The following is a 21,163-nucleotide window of genomic DNA, read 5'->3' on the forward strand; positions in this document are numbered from 1 at the left end:
TCAAAGACAGGATCCATTCACATTATCATATTCTGTTAGCTTCTGCCGAAGCAAATTAAAGTGAATGAAACCTATATATGATCAAATGTGGTATTTATTATTACAGATCTTACAACCGAATTCAAAGCTAATAAATATAGATATTACAATCCACTTGGGGTTAAATGCATATTTTTGCAAGCAGGACAAACCCCAAAACTTTTAAATCATATTCCTATTTCTTGCCTGCAAGCAACACCTGACGGCGATACTCTGTGAGAGCCCAGATAGGAAAGATATTCCTGTAAGTGGAGTAACTAGCCATGGCAGTTTGTAGGAAAACTCCAATGATCTCCTGTTGTATACATTTTTATCAGCATAATGTTGTAAATGATAATAAATCAAAATGGGATCCTTTGCATAAAGTAACTATAAAAGAGTTTTTATATAGATAATCCTGCATATGTACACGTTATCTATACAAAAACTTGGATACCATAGATTAATCATTGTTGATTTGAAACACACATTCTATAATACATCCTAGTATATATAAAAGAGTTTTTTTTTTGTATCTGACCATATTCCATAATGCATCCTAGTATATATAAAATAGTTTTTTTATCTGACCATATTCTATAATGCATACAACACAAAAGGAAAAAGTATATATAACATATTGGCATTTATCCTAGTGTGCTTACTTCAGGTTTCAACCTATTAAACCTAGTATTCTACACACTGAACTGCACAATATTGTCTAAATGACCCCCCCCCCTCCCCCGGTGATTTTGCCATAGTGGCGTGCCACGCTAGCCTGGCCCACTTGTCAGGGGGGAATGAATGCACTCTAATTGTCCCTGCCTCAGCCCTCCCCCTCTCTCCTTAACGTAGAATGACTTCTCGGCCAGCCACATGACACCCCGCAGAGCATCTCTAGCAGCTCACCAATATTTTACCCTCAATAAAATGGTTTTGGTGATCATCAATAGTGCCTTTTCATAATAGAGGATGTGGAAAGAAAAAGATGGTAGTTGTTGTGGTCCCATCATTATTGGAGGAGATGCAATTCCCCCTTTTTTTGAGGGGAGATGAGAGGTTTTTTTGGTGATCACCAATAAAAGAGAGACCTATTGGGGATATGTTGGAGCAATGAAATTGTCTCATCTCCCCCAATCTAATAGTTTTATGGGGATGAGAGATGATATTGGGGAGCTGTTGGAGATGCTCTAATAGTGTTGCTCATTGTATCCCAGCTCCACTCATCCTTTGCGCTGTCGATGGCCTCGCACGAACAACCATGGAGTAGCACCGTGCAGAAGGCGTTATAGACCTTGAAGGTGGCATGGACCCCACGGAGGGACGTGGTGTAGAGCATCGTGAAGGATTAAGGGATGCTTGCCTTAGAGTTGTCCACGATTGGGTAGAGGGGATGCGGAAGTGGTAGTCCCTACTTTTGAGCTCATAGGACATTGTGGGCTTGGCTAGAATTCTGGGTCAAGTCATCACACAGGGACACATGATGGTGTTATTAGACATTTTTCTAATACAAAATATCTGTACAAGCATAATCTCACATCACATTTACAAGAATTATATTTGCGCGTACTAAGGCCAAAACATATTAGAATTAAGGGTAATGTGAATCTGCTGTTATTCATTCTTTATTCTAGTAATGTTACTGATGGCAAACATAATGCCATAAAATCAACAAGATTCATTTGTTTACTCATAAAAATTATGATGTGATCAAGGATCTAAAGATATACAAATATAATGGAGATTGGCTCGGACCCTCTAAGGAGGAGAAGGCCGGAACTATTTTTCCATTATCTAAAACAAATATAATGGAGATGCTTCACACTCTGATGTTCATATTTTATATACGAAATAAAAATCATGCTCATCCATTCATTATTTTTACTGCAATTATCATTCCACAACCACTATATAGCATTCTCCTGCCTATACAAACTTATCTCCTGGGGCATTTGGTTGACGAATATAGATATTAGTGGTATTTGGTATTCCTAACAAGCCTATCTATGGATTTAATTTCCATGGAACTTTGATTTAACATTGTTTTTGTATAGGTTAGTTTGTTTAGTTGCCAACCCATGGATTTGAAACTGCTAGGTATATATCACTACTAGTTCATAGTATTATTATTAAACTATTGTTTTTATGCAATTTCAAAGATGTAAATATAGGTATGTGCTCTGCTTGAGTTCTCCTGAAATTAGATTAATTTTTGACGTGTGCAAACATTCTCCATAATATATTGCGAGAGTATGCCTACATCCAATATGATTTAATACATTGAACATCATGGTTATATCAAGCTTGGCACTACGGTTCTCATTATAATCAAGAATACTTCCTCACGAGCTATAAATTTTGGTTGGGTAGATTCATTTGGGCTAGTAGTCTAGAGTAGCTTCCATTTTGAGAAGCATGCAGTAGTAATCCTCCAACTTTGTGAATTTAGTTATAAAAGTATATGCGAAAGATTATTAGGAATTTTGTAAGAATTATGTCGCCACAATCAAAGGCTTAGTGATGTGTCTTTAATGAACGATTAACACCCTATAAGAATAAATTAGTATTGTTTGAAATTTAATCAGTTTTCTCCTCTAGCATTTATAGGAAGGTAGAAGAAAGCATTAGTGCTTATCCATTGACCTTATTACCATCTTAGTTTATAGTTTAGTAATATCATCTCTTGGTGTCTTCTAATGACAGTGAATCAACCCGTCAGTGGCATCTGCTTTTACTTACTTGCTGTGGGAATTCATCACCATCTTCTAACTGTAAGTTGAGCAAAACCTTTGCTGCTCGATGCAGAGGCACTGGATCTCTTTCAGCCTATAAGAGACATCAAATAGTTTATTTTGCGAATGCCCACATCATAGTGAAAATCCAAGAAACAAAATGTTAAACAAAAAAAGCAGACCTGTCCAGCCTCAATTAGTGCCAGCAAGGCCCATGCAGTGTTCGTACCATGAGGTCGGTTACCATTAAGATTTGTGTAAACCTAATTGAATGCAAGCAAGAAGATGATTGGTCAGATCTTGCAGTTTAGGGATTTTGGTACTCTCTATGAGTACATTTTTTTTTTTTTTTTACTATGCACAAACCGATAGATTGATGTAAAACTTACCTCATTATGAGCTGACAACCAGCTCTCTCCCCAGCCACCTGAAGGAAGCTCTTTTGACAAGAGAAAATCACATGCCTTTTTGATCGCAGTACAGTTCTCAAACGTCCTACCAGCACAAACTAGTCCAGTCACCCCAAACCATGCGGCATAGGTAAAACAAACTCCCCAAGAGCCGTACCTGTTAGAACATGTATATATAGGTTCGGAACAATTACAGTTAATAAGTAGAAAGCATGTCAAATACTAACCATGAACCATCTGTTCTTTGAATATTCTGAATGAAATCAGCCCCTTTGCTGACACAATTTTCCACCTCTTCCTTGCGGTGCCCAGGGTTAAGTTTTCTGAATAGGGCTAGAGCTTGAATTGCTGATGACACATTCGACATACCTGTCAACTCAATCGCATATCATTGGAGTTTATATTGTATAGGACAAAGTGGAAGTATAAGAACTAAAAAGTCAATGTGTTATAGCATCTAGTTCCGAATGGGTTTGGACTCTACTGAGGCTGGTTCAAAATGGGTTACTTGGCCCACACGTGGAGTTGTAGTTGGTGGGTATAGTACCACTGCACCTTATAAGTTTATGAGGGTCAGCTTATAATCCTTGTCGCACTAAACGTGACACCTCCATATTAACCCTTTACATGAACCGAGAATAAAAGTTTAATAGAGGTTCTATGCGTATGCGGGCCAGTTCTACCTAAGGAGATTTTGGAGGCATAGGCTTGTTCAAACTGGGTTCCGGCCGACTGGTTGGAACTAATTTAGGCACTACTGTGGATTGTGCTTTGTCATGGCTGGGAGTGGTTCTACTGGTTTGACTATGTCTGGCCACAACTAGGACTTGTGCGAACTGATTTTGACGGGTTTCGGTTAGGTCGATCTAGACAATATATATATCAACCATTTGCAGTGTTTCATTACAATTGCCTTAATTTGTTTCTCATTTAATCTAGGATATAGAGATGTTCACTAGGTGTTGTACATCTAACAATCTATGTTTTCTATAGAACATGTAATAGTTATGGTTTACTACTGCTTTGTATTTCCGTTTATATAATAAGAATGCACACAACTTGCAACATATATATATATATATATATATATATATATATATATATATATATATATATATATATCAACGTTCATGTGCATTACCCTTTCTATCTTCAATGCTCTTATTTACGGACCAAAGCAGCATGGCAAAAGTATTTTCTACATTATTGGAACACATACAAACATAATAACCCAAGAATGGAGGATCCAAAAAAAAAATATAATCAAATTCTCACCTCGAACCATGCTGAAGATCTGGTGAGTTCAAATGCTGAAAATCCACCATTATTATTCTGTGTATGTTAATCACCATAAACATTTTAGACACAATGCTCATCAAAGAGGAGCTGCTCATAAAGAAACTGTATGAAACTTAAATGTTCTATGTGTAGAGTTTTAGAAAATTTATCTATATGCATGTGGTCATATAATAAGTTGTTGGCTTCTATCGTTTAATGTTGTGGTATGAAAAAAATGAATAACGAGAGATTCTACATACAGCTACATTTCTATAGGCACTGTAACAAAAAAAATATTAAAAATTTTCCTTGAATTTAAATATATTTCAGTTTTCTGGTGTGAGCTTGAGCCAACACTATAACTGAAACCATTTTAATCTCTTAAGTCTTTCAAAATTTTATTAAATCTAGTTTGGCCATTTAACCTTTTGAAGAAAACAACTAATTATCTACTTTTGATTCAAGATGTCAGTAGGAAAATCCATCCCTTAGAACTACTTTCTATATATAGGCAATTATATATATATATGATCTCAGTTCTCTAGCTGCACTCTGGTTTCAAGTTATTATTTTCAGATATGTCTTGCTTCTTAACATGTATATATGTTAGGACAACAAGACAATGGGAAAGGGTACGTAGAAGTAGATCAAATCACAGAACAAGTGGATAGGGACAAGGCTATTTTGTTTTCCTTATGCACTCATGTTATAGGTCGCACAAGTCCCTGGCCAACGTGTGGCGGCCGCCGCAGACTACGTAGCGACCCCTGTCGTCCCTAAAGAAGTATATAATGTCGGATGATGACACGGATATTGCTACGCCGTCACCGAGGCTCGGTAGTAGGAAGATTGCATTCGAGGCCTGCCTCGTCGCCCTCCTTGCTGAGGTGCAGGATCACGAGCTTGCTCACCGATGTCATGGTCAAGATATATAGATACTTTGTGGAGTTGGAGCTAGGCGTGTAGGCTAAACTTTTGTATACTATTATTGTGCATGTGAAAGCTAAACTTTGTTTAATTGAATGCATGAGCACAAAATATACTTGATAGACGTGGTGAAAGAAGCCAAATTAGATGATAAAACTTTTTTACCGGTTACGAGGAAGAAATTAATAATTTTCACCTTTAGTCCATTTGCAGAGCAATCTGAAACTTGCCAACCATCATCAGCTGTAGTAAATGTCCATCCACCTTTGCAAATATGGCGATACCAGTAGTTCAAATCTCCGGGGCAATTTTCAAGCAACTTCATAGTAAAAGAACTCCTTGTTTATAAGTAATACCAAATGACATTGAGATTTTACTGATAAAAACTGAGGTCTAGTACCATGGATATATATACCTGCGAATTCTTAATAAAGGAATGTGCTCGTTGTAGAGTTGATCAAAGCTCTTTGACGAGGCCGGTAGCCAAAAGGGCCTCAATCATGAAACCTGCGTCGTCCCACACCTGGCTGCCATCGTATATCTGCAGTGAACAATTAATGAGAATGTTGAAACCCCATGAAGGCCTAAGAAGTCATAACACATCTCTTTTATATATCATCTTAAATGAAAACAGTTTCTTCTACTAAGTTTTAGATCTTGTTAAGCACTATAACTTTGGAATAGGGCATCGCCATCTGAGAGTGTGTTTGAAAATTTCAAAAATTTGAATATTAAAATATGAGAACTTAAAATGAACATGTGAGACTCTAAACAACTTCAAATCAAGAACTTATCAACTACAAACCTACTGTAGATCCTGTTGAACATTCATGGTCGTTTAGAAATTCTAGATTTTGTATTTCAAGAGAACTTAAAACATATATTTAGGACTCTAATCAACTTCAAATAAAAAAACATATCTACTACATTTAACTTTGGCGTAGACCATGTCAATACTCAAGGTCTTTACAAAAATTTTGAATTTGAAATTCCAAAAATCTAAGAACTGAAAACAAATATTTGGGGCTATACATAATTTCAAATGAAAACTTGCCAACTACAAAGTTGTAGATCGTATCGAGATCTATAATTTTAATATAAAGTTTGTCTTCATCTAATTTTATATGAAAAATTTATGATTGTTTTAGATAATAATTTCTAGAGGCGAGACTCGTAACTGTACGGCCTCTTAATCTATTTCTAGAGGTGGGTTCTTAGATTATCCGTCTTTTTTATAGTCATTTTCAGAGGCAGACATCTTAGAAAGTCCACCTCTATCATTTGATTAATAGAGCGGGCGCCCGCTCCTAATGATTAACAAAGATGGGCGTTTGACTGAGACCCACCGGACCATTTACCGGAATGGCTTCTAAAACTGCCCGTTACTGTTAATTAGATTGCCTGTCTTCTAAAATGCTTTTTTTTTTTGTAGTGCGGAGCTAGTTTGTGTTACATGAGACTTATTGGGAAACTACATGTGGCTGGGTAGAAGAAATTTCATACTGATAGATGGGCATCTGTCTTTAAGTAGAGTCCTTCCATGTTATCTTTTCTCCGTAGCTTTACCTTTTCTAAACATTAGTACATTCAAGTAGTTTTCCTTGGTTAAGTTGTAGAGAGGAATTGATAGCATTTCAACTACAATAATAGTATAAAAGATTAGAAACATTCAGTACTAGTTAGGTTCGATGAAAATCCTAATTTATCTTGCAAAAACCATTATCCAAAAACACCATTAAAGTGTACGTGATGATATGTTTGTTGACACAGTAGCCGCTTGAATGGAATGTGAGGGAAGTAGCAAGGAATGGGGCATAAGATCAATGTTTATACTTAATTTTAAAATGACAAATCATTAGTTACCTGCGTCTTCATGCCATCTTTGGCAATCCACAAGTAATCAGGTACTCGTGCAATATGGCATTTGAATGCTTCTGAGTCAGGATCTTCAATCCAGCAAGCAAGCATACTTAATGCCTGTGTACAGTTCACTCAGTCATTATCTATTTCAGTGATTGATGACGATTAGGAAACAAATACAGTCATTATTAAGACATATACGTTCAATAGAAGTTAGTACCTAACTACTGGCCTATGACGTAAAGAATAGAATCAACACACACACACACACGTGAAACACGCAGCGGACCCTCCCACCCGGCTCGGCTCCTACCGGCCGACGAGGCCCATCTCTAAAGTTTAGTTTTCTTGCAGTTTGAATATAACACAACATAACCATTTTGGATAGTTTGATTATAGGGACTGGTTTCAATGAAGTACCTATATAATACCTGACTGCATCATATATAGATTGCTACAATGAAGTGCCTATATAAGACCTAACTGCGTCATAGACTTGTGGTCTTTGCTCACATCCTTTAGGGCTCCTTTGGATTGAAGAATTATTTCCTGAATCCTACGTTTTTCCTGTGTTTTTGAACTAATTCCTATAAAATTTCTATATTGTTCCTGTGAAATTCCTGCGTTCCAAAGAAGCCCTTAAGTTTCTGCATGTTCTTGTTTATGTGCCTTTACTGTTCCTAAATTAGCTTAGGCTAGTTGATAAGTTTTGCTCTAGGGTGCAAAACTCTGTGGGTTTGGGTACGTAGAGAACATTAGGAAAACTAAGTACACAATTTCTAGCTAGTTTATTGTTTTTTCTAGTGTAAAGTTAAGTAGAGCCATATGTTTAAGTTGTAATGGCCCAATTCAGCCCTCGTGCTTTTGGGTCCGACGCTCACTTCCCTTTAGAAGCTAGTACCCTGGTTTTAAAGTTAATGGACCGGTAAAAAGTCAATGGACCGATAATTGATTTTTTTTTCCAAAACAAATGGATTGTTATGTCTTACTTCTGTAAACTTTTTTAACAAGGTCAATAAGTTGCTGCACAAATCTAGCATAATGAAATTTCAAAACAGGAACTATACTTCCAATAACCATTCTACTCAGTTTACCTTGGATACAGCACCAAGGTTGATGTAGTGAGTGCTCTCGTCTTCATAGTGAATGTGCCTCATGATAAAGGCCAGAGCTTTGTTCCTCAGTTTTCTCCAAGGCCAATGGAACATAATCGGTTCAAACTTGTGGAGAATGGTCCATGAGATACCCAGAACCAATGAATGCGGATTATACATATCTTCCTAAAGTATGAGCATATAAGAAATCATGTAAACATTAGAGAATCTATGTTCAAAAAACCACATCTTGGTAATAAAGCAAGATAAATATGACATCTTATATGTGCTTTCTCAGGTTTTCCAAATAACCTCTTAGATCACCCAATTGTTTTGCAATTAATTATAATGTCATGTATGAAAAGGAAAGACGTAACTGTGCCATCGTGGTTTAGGTATTTCATTAAGAGGTACATGCACTTTTTTTGCTAGGCTTATTTATCCTTAAAATACAAGAAGCCCTTACATTGATGAAGGGATTATCAAATTAGGTTTTTATGGTAGTGTATACATTTAAGGATAGTTCATTTTTATTAAATTTGTCAATTATTTTTTATGGATTATATTATTCAGAGAACTATCGTCCTTTCCACAGGATATTTCCCTGGATTGGTATTTAATTAATATTTCCAATTCCATTTTGGATATAATGGCTCTTTATTAGGACCACTTTTTCATCCATTCTGGGAATACCAATTATCTGATTTTAACAGTTTGTGGAAAAATTATATACAATTCCAGTAAATATGCATCATGCAGAAAATTTGCTATCTGGTTTATATACTAAAATTTGAATAAGACGAACGGTTAAACAAGATGTCTAATAAAAGTAAAAAAAAATAACATTTTTAATGGGACGGAGGGATTAGATGTTTACATCAACTGTTGTTTAATAGTATAGTAAATTACTTTAAAATAGTATAGTACACTAATACTAACTTGGTTCTGATCATTTTCCCATACCAACCTTAGCACATTCAGTACGAGCTTTGTTCCAGTCAATCTCATCATAGGCGTCTGTGTACAGCTCTTTCCTTAATTCCATTACTAGTGGTGTTATTGGGCCAACGAACCTCCTACCATAAATGTAAGACATGGGCAAATACACCATTCGGCAATAGCAAGACATTCGACCTGCAATAGTGGTGAATCATTATTGCATTAGAAAAGAATGGCCTAGTAAGGGCTTATTTAGTTCTCACCGTAAAATTTTTACACTCATCATGTTAGATGTTTGTACATATGCATGGAGTATTAAATATAGATGAAAAATAACTAATTATACAAATTTCGTGTAATTTGCGAGACACATCTTTTAAGTCTAATTAGTTCATGATTTGACAATGTTGTGCTACAATGAACATTTGCTAATGTCTGATTAATTAGACTTAATAAATTCTTCTCGCGGTTTACAGGTGAGCTATGTAGTTAGTTTCTTTATTACTATCCCAAAAATCCTTCCCATATCCCATGGAACATCTGACGTGACACACAAAGTTTTTATAGCCCGGATCTAAACACCCCTTAGAAAGAATTCGTAGCTTTTATCGACTTTAGTGTCTTTTTGTAAAATGACATGATTGTCCTGTGCTAAATGAATTTAGATCGTCAAATAAATTAGAACTTTATGATGGTACGATTATTGATTGGAGATGGATTTATTGGCTGGTACAATGAAGATAATATAAGGGTTAAACTCACAAAGCAACATTGTAACGGTAGAATATCACAAAAATAGAAATCTAGGCACAAATTTCATAAAACTTGTACAAGTTCAAACAGTAAAATTTTATGATGGAGTTAAAACTTGTACGATTATTGATTGGAGATGGATCTATTGGATCAATTAATGGTGTTGCGGCACGAGTCTTTTCCTCTATTTACTAGTTCTTCGTACATGGTCACATGGATATCTATATCTTTTTCTCATACACGCAGGAAAACTTTATATCATTATGTTAAGAAGTATCACTTCAAATAGATATATACTTTTATTTTTGAAAATAAAATAACTAGCAACCCTAGATGCACTTTGGTTGATCCATCTCCTAGTAACTAGCCAGTTAGAATAGTTCCCTCTTTGTCATCAACCGAAATCTCTCTATCTTTTCTCCTTATTTATCTGAGCAATGCTATATACATATAGGAGTTAAAGTTCTCGTACGGTACGTAAGACATGTCCCTACCAAAATGGTGGGTTTCTCCTAATATTTTTAATTAGTAGTAGAACAGTACCACGAGTTATAACACATGGGAATCTCACTAGGAGACATTTAACGGGAAAATTTATACTAAATTTTGAATAGAAAAGCACTAAGAGAAACCCACCTCACAGGAGAAGTCTAAAATTCTGGTTGTGGTGCTCCACATGATTCTACTATATAGATAGATGAACCCAAACAAACACTACATACAAACATACATGAATAATACAATGCAATTATAGAAACAAAATAGAACCTGGGTGAAACGGCAGGTAATATGGAAGTAGCCAAAATTCTGGTGGTACCGGGTTAACTCCGGACCAATCGTATACTCCAAGTACCTGAGATATTTTAAACAAGAGATCTTAGTTAAGGAAACTTCTACTAATAAAACCAGTTCGAATAAGGTTGACACATAAATCGCATAATTCCATAAACAAAGGAGTGATGTCCCCTACTGTGAGCCAAAACTTTTCCCCATGCTGCCGTAAATGTGGCTCCTCCATGATCCAGTATCCACTTTCGGCTTTTCTCCATGGCTCCATCTCCGCCATTTGGGCTCTCCCCAAGCAACCTCAAAGCAACATAGTTCAAGGCTGAGCTAAGCATGGTGCTGTGGCCCTCAATGTGCAATCCCCACCCTCCATCTTCATTCTACATTATATTCAGGGAGAGTAATGAAGTTTGCTCTCTCCCAGCACGCAACTTTCAAGTTTATCAATAAAATAGCCTTACCTGATGATTGTAGATGTACCGAAGTATCTCCTTCTGATGTTCCGATGATAAAACAGTGTTCAGAACTCCACTCACATATAATGTTGTAATCTGGGCACATAGGTAAGGAGTCAAAACATAATGAGTAACTTTAATTCTTACTACCACTGCTATGTAAAAGCTCTTTAGAGGCGGTTGGACCAGCCACCTATGCTCTTCCGTTTCAGGTGGTTTTCGAGCCGCCTCAAAAAATAGGATTTATAGAGACGGCTGGGAACAAGAACCGTCTCTAGAAATCGATTTGTGAAGCCGACTGCATTTTGAGCCGCCTCTACAAATCGTTGTCCAGAAATCACAAATTTAGATTGAAAAAATAGCAAAAAGAATTTTAACCCCGAAAGACTCCACCAAGCAGCCGCATGTCGTTCCCTGGCCACTCCACCTATACAACACTTGTGTCCATTTAGGATATTCGTTCTCCTCATTTTATCTTTATCTGGTTTTGAAATGAGTATTTGAGATCCTAAACGAATTCAAAGAAAATGATGTCTACTATAAAATTTTATAACTTTTTGAGATCTACAACTTTGGTTTTGGCTGTTCCTCCGTCCGAGGTCATTTGAAACTTTTGAATTTCAAACGTGAGACATTCAAACGGAGATTTTTCATGTATAGATGATTTCAAATGAAAAAGTTATCAACTACAGACTTGCATAATTTTTCAAGATCTAAAACTTTTGCTTTGGTCGTTTTTCCATTCGAGGTCATTTGAAAATTTTAAATTTATAATGTGAGAAATTCAAACGAAGATTTTCTTTGCATAGATGATTTCAAATGAAAAGTTGTCAACTACAAAGTTATATAACTTTTCAAGATTTATAACTTTTGTTTTGGTTATTTCTCATTTGAAAATTTGAATTTCAAATATGAGAAATTCAAACGTGATTTTTGCATGCATAGATGATTTCAAATCAAAACGTTGTCAACTTCAAAATTGCATAAATTTTGAGATCTATAACTTTCGTTTTGTTCGTTTCTTTATCCGAGGTCATTTGAAAAATTCAAATTTTGTTATGTAGCTCCTATTTTTAGAGGCGGGCGGAAATAGAGTCATCTCTAAAAATCAATTTCTAGGTGCAGCTAGAAATAGAGCCGCATCTAAAAATAGAGGCATTTGTAGATGTGGCCGGAACAACCGCCGCCTCTCTACAAATGCATTTCTAGAGGTAGCTCATTTTGGAGGCTGCTGTAGAGGCCGCTCCGTAAATTGACCCGCCTTAAAGAAAAAGGCTCCCGTGTTTGAAAATCGATTTTATAGTAGTGTACTACGTAGCAAGCTAGAAGCCAAAAAAAATCATATTAATGAAAGAAACAAGGTCGCATGCCTGTGTACTCTCTCTATCCCTGAATATCTGTCGTTTTCGTTTCCCTAAAAACAATTTTTACTAAATATATATTAAAAGATAGTAATATTCGTGGTACATAATTAATATTACCGGAAAGATCAGTTTTTTAATAAATTTATTTGGGATATAAATGTTGCACGTATTTTATATAAATCGAATCAAACTTATAGCACGCACATCAACAACGACAGTTAAATAAGGCATGCATACATACAAAGTAGTCACTTAGTGGCATGCAACGAAACAAGTTGGAGCAGGTACCAAGCCTAGCTGGCAAAAGGAAGAGAAGTCCCACATAATCCGCAGGCCAGTGTCCATCATGTGCCTGCAAATTACATATACACGGTTTACAGCCCGTTTCACAGAGGTCCAGACGGCTTCCTCCGTAACGTCGTCATTCTCTTGAAGCTTCACTGCCGGAAGGTCGCCCAGATGATTATGAGGGTTTTCTTTAGCGTAGTGCACAAAAGACAACACAATTAGTTAAGCAAGTTGCGGTCTACAACAATCTCATTACAGAGTAATCTGAAAGATAGAGCTCGGCCCGTTTGTACTGATTTAATGTTGAACAGATGTGTCATCTTATATATTATTTAAAACTGAGCCGATCTGGGTCGTATCTCAAAGAACCACGGTGCCCTTTCTAGCGTTTGCTTTCAAGGATTACAATGTAGTTACAGTTACATCGGGTGTTTAGATACTATATAGGAGTATTAAATATAGATTAATTATAAAATTAAAAGTCGGAGGCTATTTAAGGAGACGAATCTATTAGGCATAAATCCCTACTACTCTATATGTTGATAGCGAGGGCGTCCACCGGCTTCACCGTGGCTCCGCCCTCGCCCTCGCCCTCCCCCGCGCCAATCTCGCTCCCGGCATCCTCGCCTCCGCCTCGCTCTTCGTGAATGGAAGGCGACATTCAGGGATCCTCCGTGTCCGCCTCCGCGGCTCCACCATCCTCAAGCTCGCTACGCTCAAACTCGATGGAAAGCGCAATTCCAAGCCCTCGCCACCTCGCCGGAAATCCAGGGCTGCCATGCCCCCATCCTCGCCCCGCCCCGTCATAGGCGTCTCTTCCCCGCCCGCAAGATGCCCGTCGTAGTCCCCATCCCACTCCCTTCCTACGAGAGACAAACGGAGGAAAGGCACGCGCGGAATTCCCTACTCCCTCTCCGCTGTTTGTGGCATCGTCGTGCTCCTCAGCGTCGTCGCCTTCTCCTACTCCCTCGCCGCGGAATTCTGCAAGGTCAAGGTACGGTGCCCTCTCCTGCTCCGTGCTCCTCATCTCGCGATTCGGCGAGGAACCCGCATTCCCGGATCTGAGGGGTTCGTTCGTGTCGGTGTAGCTGTTGCAAGGTCCGCTGGACGACAGCATCTGCTCGCTCCCCAGGAGCTCCGCATAGCTGCTGCAAGGTCTAGGGGAAGCTGGACCGAGCGATAGGATCTGGGAGTAGCAAGGCACTGATTATTGAATAGAGGTTGCCGTCTAGCTTTATGCCAATTTCACTTCTGTCGTGACTGATAGTCTAACAAGCAGTTTGGTCCATTATTGATATGGATTTATCTAGCTCCTCTCAGGCACTGAATTATTTGTTAAGACAATTTTATGCCAATTTCACTTCTCACCAGCACATTTTTTTCCTTGTGTGAGATTCCAGTAATAGTGGTGGTATGGTAGATGTCCAAAAGCTCCTCATTTTTATTCTCTGTCCATGTGCAAGAAATGGAGACTAGGTGCCAGCTAATCATAACAGGTTGGTGTTCCATGTATGTTAGTGCGACAAGGTTGAGGCCACATTTGTTAGTAGAAGATCCAATGCATTTGAAGATGGTGAAAAGGGCCACATACAATAGTGCCAAATTGGGGAATGGACGGTGGGCAACCAAAGTTCGAGTATGAGACTGAAGCTTGAACTAAACCTTTTCTCCATCTAGGAAGTGAAAATCTCAGACATGTCCAAAATAGCACATAGTTTCATCTTGTTTTGTGCTCTTAACAACAAATCTGGAAATTGTTTTCGCTCCTGTAGCATTTCAGAAGTCACTTATGTGTGCCTTCAGACAAAACAGGAACATACCCTTGTGGCAGTTCAAAACCAAATAATACACTGAAAGTGAACACCCAGGGGCCATGTGAAATAAAGTGTTGTGTGCAAAAACTATGTAGGCACAAGGAATAAATGATTGATACTCTCAGTCTGGTTATTAGGCTATTGGTTTGGGAACCATAAGCAGCACTGAGTTGCAGTTTAGTGCCAATGAGGTTGAACAATAGAGTCTACAAAGAATTGGTAAAGATCTTGTCTCTGTCAGACAGGATTGTTTTACAACATTATTCAAAAAGGGTTCAACTACTTGAGGGGAGCAGAAAATGAATGTTTCAGTGGAAGAAAGTATATATATTTATAAACCCTTGCATCCCATCTCCGATTAGATGAGTTCTGGGATTTAGTGCGAGCAAATACAAAAAAAAAGAGAATTTGGGACGCTTTGAAGAATAGCAGAAGGGAAATAAGTGAGAAGACTTGGGGAGAAAGAGGATTTCGTTTTCCTTGGATAGTAACCCTGTAACACATGATATACAAATAAGATGTTCATTCAACAAGTTATAAATTTACAAAAAATTATAGTTCAGGCACATGTACCTTGAACACCTTGAAATTCAAAACACCTATAATTTGGATTTTGCCATCTTAGAAATATATACTTCTCAGTTTTTGTCATTTCATTATGCATGGCATGTGTCTGAACTAAGTGAAGACAGAAGAACAACAAAGAGAGAATCCAATCTAAATCTGATATCCTTCAACAACTCTATTGACAGGCACGGAATCACGGAGAACATCATTAACTGCTGATGGATAAAGAACAAATTCATTTTCCAGTTATGCATACAATAACAAAATGATGGGAAGAAACATATTGATTAATCTAGCTCCTGTCAGGCACTGAACTATTTGTTAAGACAGTTTTATGCCAATTTCACTTCTTCTCACCAGCACTTACCAATGCATGTAGCTATGTTATGCTAACTTTGAATTGAAATGTAGCATTGCAGTGTTCTCACCCTTGATGTACATTGTTTTGATTAATTGCAGTGTTCTCACCCTTTATGTAGTGATGTGTGATTCCTAGCACATTGCAGGTGCCCTCCACTAACGTGCCTTGCTGATATATTGTAGGTTCTGTGAATTGAAGCGTAGTTTTAGACATTGGTCCAACCTATCTAACTTCTTGTGAATTGAAGTGTGAGGTGCATCGAGCTGACGAGGGAGATAGCTATGCAGGCGCCCCTGTCGTGCCACATAAGCAGCTGTTGCACCCACCGACCAATCATCTTGTGTGAATTTTGCAGTCTACGGTGGAGTTATAGTTTTGTTCTCCCTTTGTTTCTATGCAAAATAATCAAGTGGCGAGAAGACAAATATCGAATCAACGATGAGTTATTTATGTACAACCGTAGGGGCTAAATTGACGTGAATGAAAACTATCGTATTGTAATCTGAATGTGGCAGGTCAACCATTGATCACCTTTGGCCTTGCTGGTCAGTGTTTTCTGTCTTCGGCTTGACTAGCCTTTCTCACTAATATTTAGTGCACATTGCAACCACACACCACTTGCGATGTTTTGTTTTAAGGTTTTACAAAGGTAGTTTTTAGTTCTCGGTTTAGTATTTGTTGCACTAGCTAAGTACATTTAGCAAATATATCACTCTTGGGACTCTAAAAATAGACCATTCTTGGCTTTCTGAGTTCACAGTTCGATGCAAGTATGAACTAGGAGAACTATATCAGATTTTATTTTTGATTGCTCTTGCTCCCTTTTCTTGTTGCTGTAGGTTTTGGGTGGATTTGTAGGTTGGTCATGTGAATTGCATCAAGCAGGGACGATATTGAAGTTGTGGCTGTGGATGACCCTTTTGTTGATGCTAAGTACATGGTAAGGAAGTTAATTCAATTTGGTTGGTTAAAATATTTGAAATTTCAGATTCTGGACGTTTCATTTAATAGCAATGACATGAAATACATACTAGGTTTGCGCCTATAAAGGTTTTTTCTATCAGCAATATTAACTAACTATCACTGGCATCGCATGATGTCAGTTTATTTTTCCAAAACAGTGAAACAGATACCGGGTTTGTGCTTGCTTTATTACCTACATACATGCAATAAATATAATTACCAATATATTATTTTATGGTTCACATTCTATATTGTATAGGATGGAAATTACAGAAGAAATATAAATTGAATAACAAAAGGTTACATGAGGTGGCCAAGTAAACATCATTGGTTATTTACCTGGGAGGAGTTCCTTATGACGAGTCAAGTTTTCATGGTTGAGTGTGGCTGGTTTTTGAATCTCACAGGTGAAATATGTAGTCGAAGTAGTAAGTATGTTCAACATAAAGAATTAAAATCCATTAATCTGTATTTGTATTGATTAGCATGTGATTCCTCCACGAATGGGTTTTAGCAATGGTGTAGTTCATGAAGACATTCATGGGAATGGTGACATCAAAAGATGATATCGTTGGGTTTGAGGGTGCCTCGCCCAAGTAAATGCCCCTAATTTGGGCTGAGGTTGGTGCTTGATCCTTCCTTTGCAGACCTACAATAGCAAATGCCCGTGCAAGGCTGAATTTTTTTGTCAACTTAGTTTTAGATAAATATATGGTTGTATTTGTTTTCAGTTTTCATCTCATCTAGGCAAGATAAAAACATGGATCTTAGGAGTGCATAGTTATTGGTGCATGGGTGCAAGGTTGTATTTGTTTTCAGTTTTCATCTGATATAGGCAGGATAAACATGGGACTTAGGAGCGCATATTCATTTGTGCGTGAGTACAAACTGCAAGAGCATGTCACAACATTTTTATCTTAATGTAGTAAAAATCATATAGAACTCATCCACTGAATTTTACATATTTCCATTACTTTTCTCTTTGGTTTCATTTGCCTTCAATCTATGTCAACTTGACTTCTGATGAAAGGAAGAATGACTATGCTATAGTATAAGCTTTCCATCTCAGCTTGGAAGGATAATACAATTAAAAAACTGAAAATATGGGTTCGAATAGTCGCTTACTCAATGGTGACACTCGCAGCAAAACAGGTGGTTTGAGTGTGGCACTGGCTGGAAGTGATGGACGCATATAGTTGGTAGTGCATATCTTTGCCTTGTTATATTGTAGTTAGTAGTGTGTATTTGTATGGTTTCATTGTCAGGATTCTATGCAACATTCCTTCTGGTGTCCATCTGTTTTAGCATAGTGCAAGAGTCCTCTCATCCATGGATTGGTATTGTTCCCCACATCATCGTATGCCATTTGTTCATTGTTGCATTGCAATTCTTTTTTGGGGTTCACACAAAGCATATTCGTTCATTTTCATATAATCGTTGTGCACCAATATTTTATCAAACATTTTGCGTGCCGTTGCAACGCACGGGCACCTAACTAGTAGCCTATGATTTGACAATGTGTGCTACAGTAAACATGTGCTAAATAATGGATTAATTAGACTTAATAGATTTGTCTCGCAAAGTACTCTAGCTCCGGCGATGTAATTAGTTTTATAATTACTCTATATCTAATACTCCTAGATAGTATCAAACATTCTACGTAACACGGACTACGAAGTAGTAGTCCGCAAACACTCCAGGGTAGAATATATCAGTAAGAGTTGACGAGTTTCAATAACGAAACGTACGTTTCTGTCTTCCAAAACAAGGCGATCGGTGGGAGAGGTATGTCCATGCATGGTCCCAGACATTAACTCGTCTACTACGTATACCTTTTTTATATGAGGTCATAAAAAAAACTCACCACGTACGCTACATGCATGGTGCTATCATATATATGTTCTGTTTTTCTTTTACTGAGATTACGTAATAATTAAAACACATGCATGGGACACACCTGGATCCGCATGAGGAGGTCACCAGAATGCTTGCGTTCGAAGCGGTGCTCGGCGAAGTCCCGTCGTTTCTATTTCTATTCTATTCTATTCTATTTTCTATATATTAAAGCAGGCCCCGACGATGCAAATCTAGCTACGCCACGTCGGTCATTTTTCACAGTCCGTTTGATTGCATACCTGTGCCATATCCTACCGTCCACGTGTCCCTTCTTATTCAACCAGCCTTCTCCGACGCAGACTCCTCATCTTCCCTTTTTTAATCGTACACACACGCGATTTCTCTGGAAAGTCTCCGAGCTGCACACGCCAAAACAAAAGGTGGTCGGAGGTAGGGCTGGGCAGTCGGTTAATCCAAATTTTTCGGTTCGGTTTTTTTTAAAGTTCGGTTTCTAGAAAATGACAATCGAAATTCCGTTTAGAAAAAGAAAAACTGATTATTCGGTTAACCTATAACTTCGGTTCGGTTTTTGGTTTAACCGAAAAAACCGATTTGCCCGATTCAGCGCTCAGCGGCACACATGGTCGTGAAGCCACTCCAGGCTCCGGCTCCCCTGCTCGAACCGGCACCTCCATCAATTAATTAGCAGCAGGAGGAGGAGCGCAGAGAGTGAGAGAGCGCGACGGCCGGGCCGATGCGATGCACGCAGGCGAGGGTAGAAAGTGAAACTGGAACTGAAAAGAAAGCAAGTGCGTGCATGGGCTCAAGTGAAGATGTGTTTTTTTAACAGGGACACATGACACCATGACTCAACACCGGAAACTTTGCGTGAGCCCATGAGCCTATGGTGCAACAGCCAACAGCTTTGGCGTGAGCCCATGAGCTATTGGGTTCTGAGCAGCAGCCAGCAGATTGTCGCGAGCCCATGAGCCGACAGCTTTTGTTGTATGGTGTAGCAGCTATTAGGTTTAAAGTTCGGTTTTTTCGGTTTAAACCGAAGACCGAATTAAATTTCGGTTTCTGAAGAATGGTAACCGAAGAATATTACGGTTTGATCGGTTCCGGTTTTTTTTGTTTCGGTTCCGATTTTTCCAGTTTCGGAGTTTTAATAAACACAGAGACCACGGGGGGTCCTCCTGAGATGACATTTGCCTTATCACTCTCTCTAAGGGCCACTGCCCTGTCTCACCAATCATACAATATGAAATCTAATCGCCGGGAGCTTTAACTATGTGGGCTCATAACCGCGAGCCTCGGCTATTCGAATAGATTTACTCTGCGCAGAGGCGTACACTGTACCCATACGTTCGGCCAGCCCATACCTCTGCATCAGGCGGTACTGGCCTACGAGAACCATACCCATGCACCAACATCTATTCTTAGACTACATTATCATCTAATCCTAGACAACATTCCCTAGTTTCATCCACGTCTACACTGGGGCCTAAGTAGGGGTCATTATTCACCATCCGCTACGCGGATCCATTTTCCCGGGAACGATGCATCAATAAAATATAATTTTAAAAAATATCTATATTCTCTCAGAGGTTGAAAACTTGTGCTTGAATTTTACTAAGTAACTAGGTGATTCCCCGCGCGTTGCTGCGAGATTTGAGAGAGCTTTTCGGTAGACTTTCATGTGTTGCACTGGAGCTTTTATGCTAATAATGTTAAGCCACTACGGTGACTGTTTGCATCTGCATATATTGGTGGAGATGAAAAGAAGATCAAGTGGACAGCTGATATTAATCGTTGGTTTGGTGGAAGATGATGTATGCTGATGTGGCGCATTGAATGCAGATGATGTGGCATGCTGAGCGTTTTGAGAGAAATCTGTTAGGGTTCAGTGGCAGACAAGTGAACAGAGGGAATGACAGTTGTCAACTTTATTGCAGATAGGATCTCTTATATACAATGGATGCAGTGTCTCCCAAGGGGTGTGTCCTTTGGGAGAAAACTGTCAGATAGGGGTTGATCACTTTGTACACAATATTTTGTAACACTCCCCCTTGATCAATCCAAGTCCATTTGATCATCTGCAATTTGTCTTTCATTATACCATCTCCTCAAAAACCCTGTGGGAAAAATAAGGAGTACACAATGTCTTTTGGATTATGAGTAAAACTCATATTGAACTCCAAAAGAAAATATGCTTGTAATCATCATGCATAAAAACCCCCGTGGGGAAAATTAATGATGAAGCATATAGCTTAGTTGATATTACCTCGTTAAAAACTTTGGATGAGAAAACCTCAATAAGGCAAAACTCATACAAAGAAAAGAGTGTAATATGATGGACAAAACAGGTCAAATATCACGGAGAATTTCTCCCCCTGATTCTTTGTCACACCCGGCTTTAAGGAACAAAGCCAGGTGCATCTCATACATGCGCCAAGAAGACAACATATATAATAACAGAGTGCATAGAGATAAATGTCACAATAATCAGAGTAATTTTTACATAGCGGAAGTCTTATTACAAAATAACAGATAAAGATAAAACGAACTAAGGATCGTCGGCGCCAATGTCAACTGAGAAACGCCACCTAGATTAGATCATACTCCTCGCCTTGTGGCTCCTCCTGAACCACCTGCTCTTCTCCTGTGGGGGGGTGTGAGACAGCAAGAGTGAGCTCACACATGATCATCGCTCAACAA

At 38.3% G+C, this 21,163-nt stretch overlaps 1 pseudogene; it reads right to left on the minus strand.

Moving 5' to 3' along the window:
- On the minus strand, positions 1-18,753 carry LOC103630883 (parkeol synthase-like; annotated as a pseudogene).
- Positions 18,754-21,163: the final 2,410 nt, after the last annotated feature.

This window comes from Zea mays, chromosome 6 (assembly GCF_902167145.1).
Source record: "Zea mays cultivar B73 chromosome 6, Zm-B73-REFERENCE-NAM-5.0, whole genome shotgun sequence".
Classification (NCBI taxonomy): domain Eukaryota; kingdom Viridiplantae; phylum Streptophyta; class Magnoliopsida; order Poales; family Poaceae; genus Zea; species Zea mays.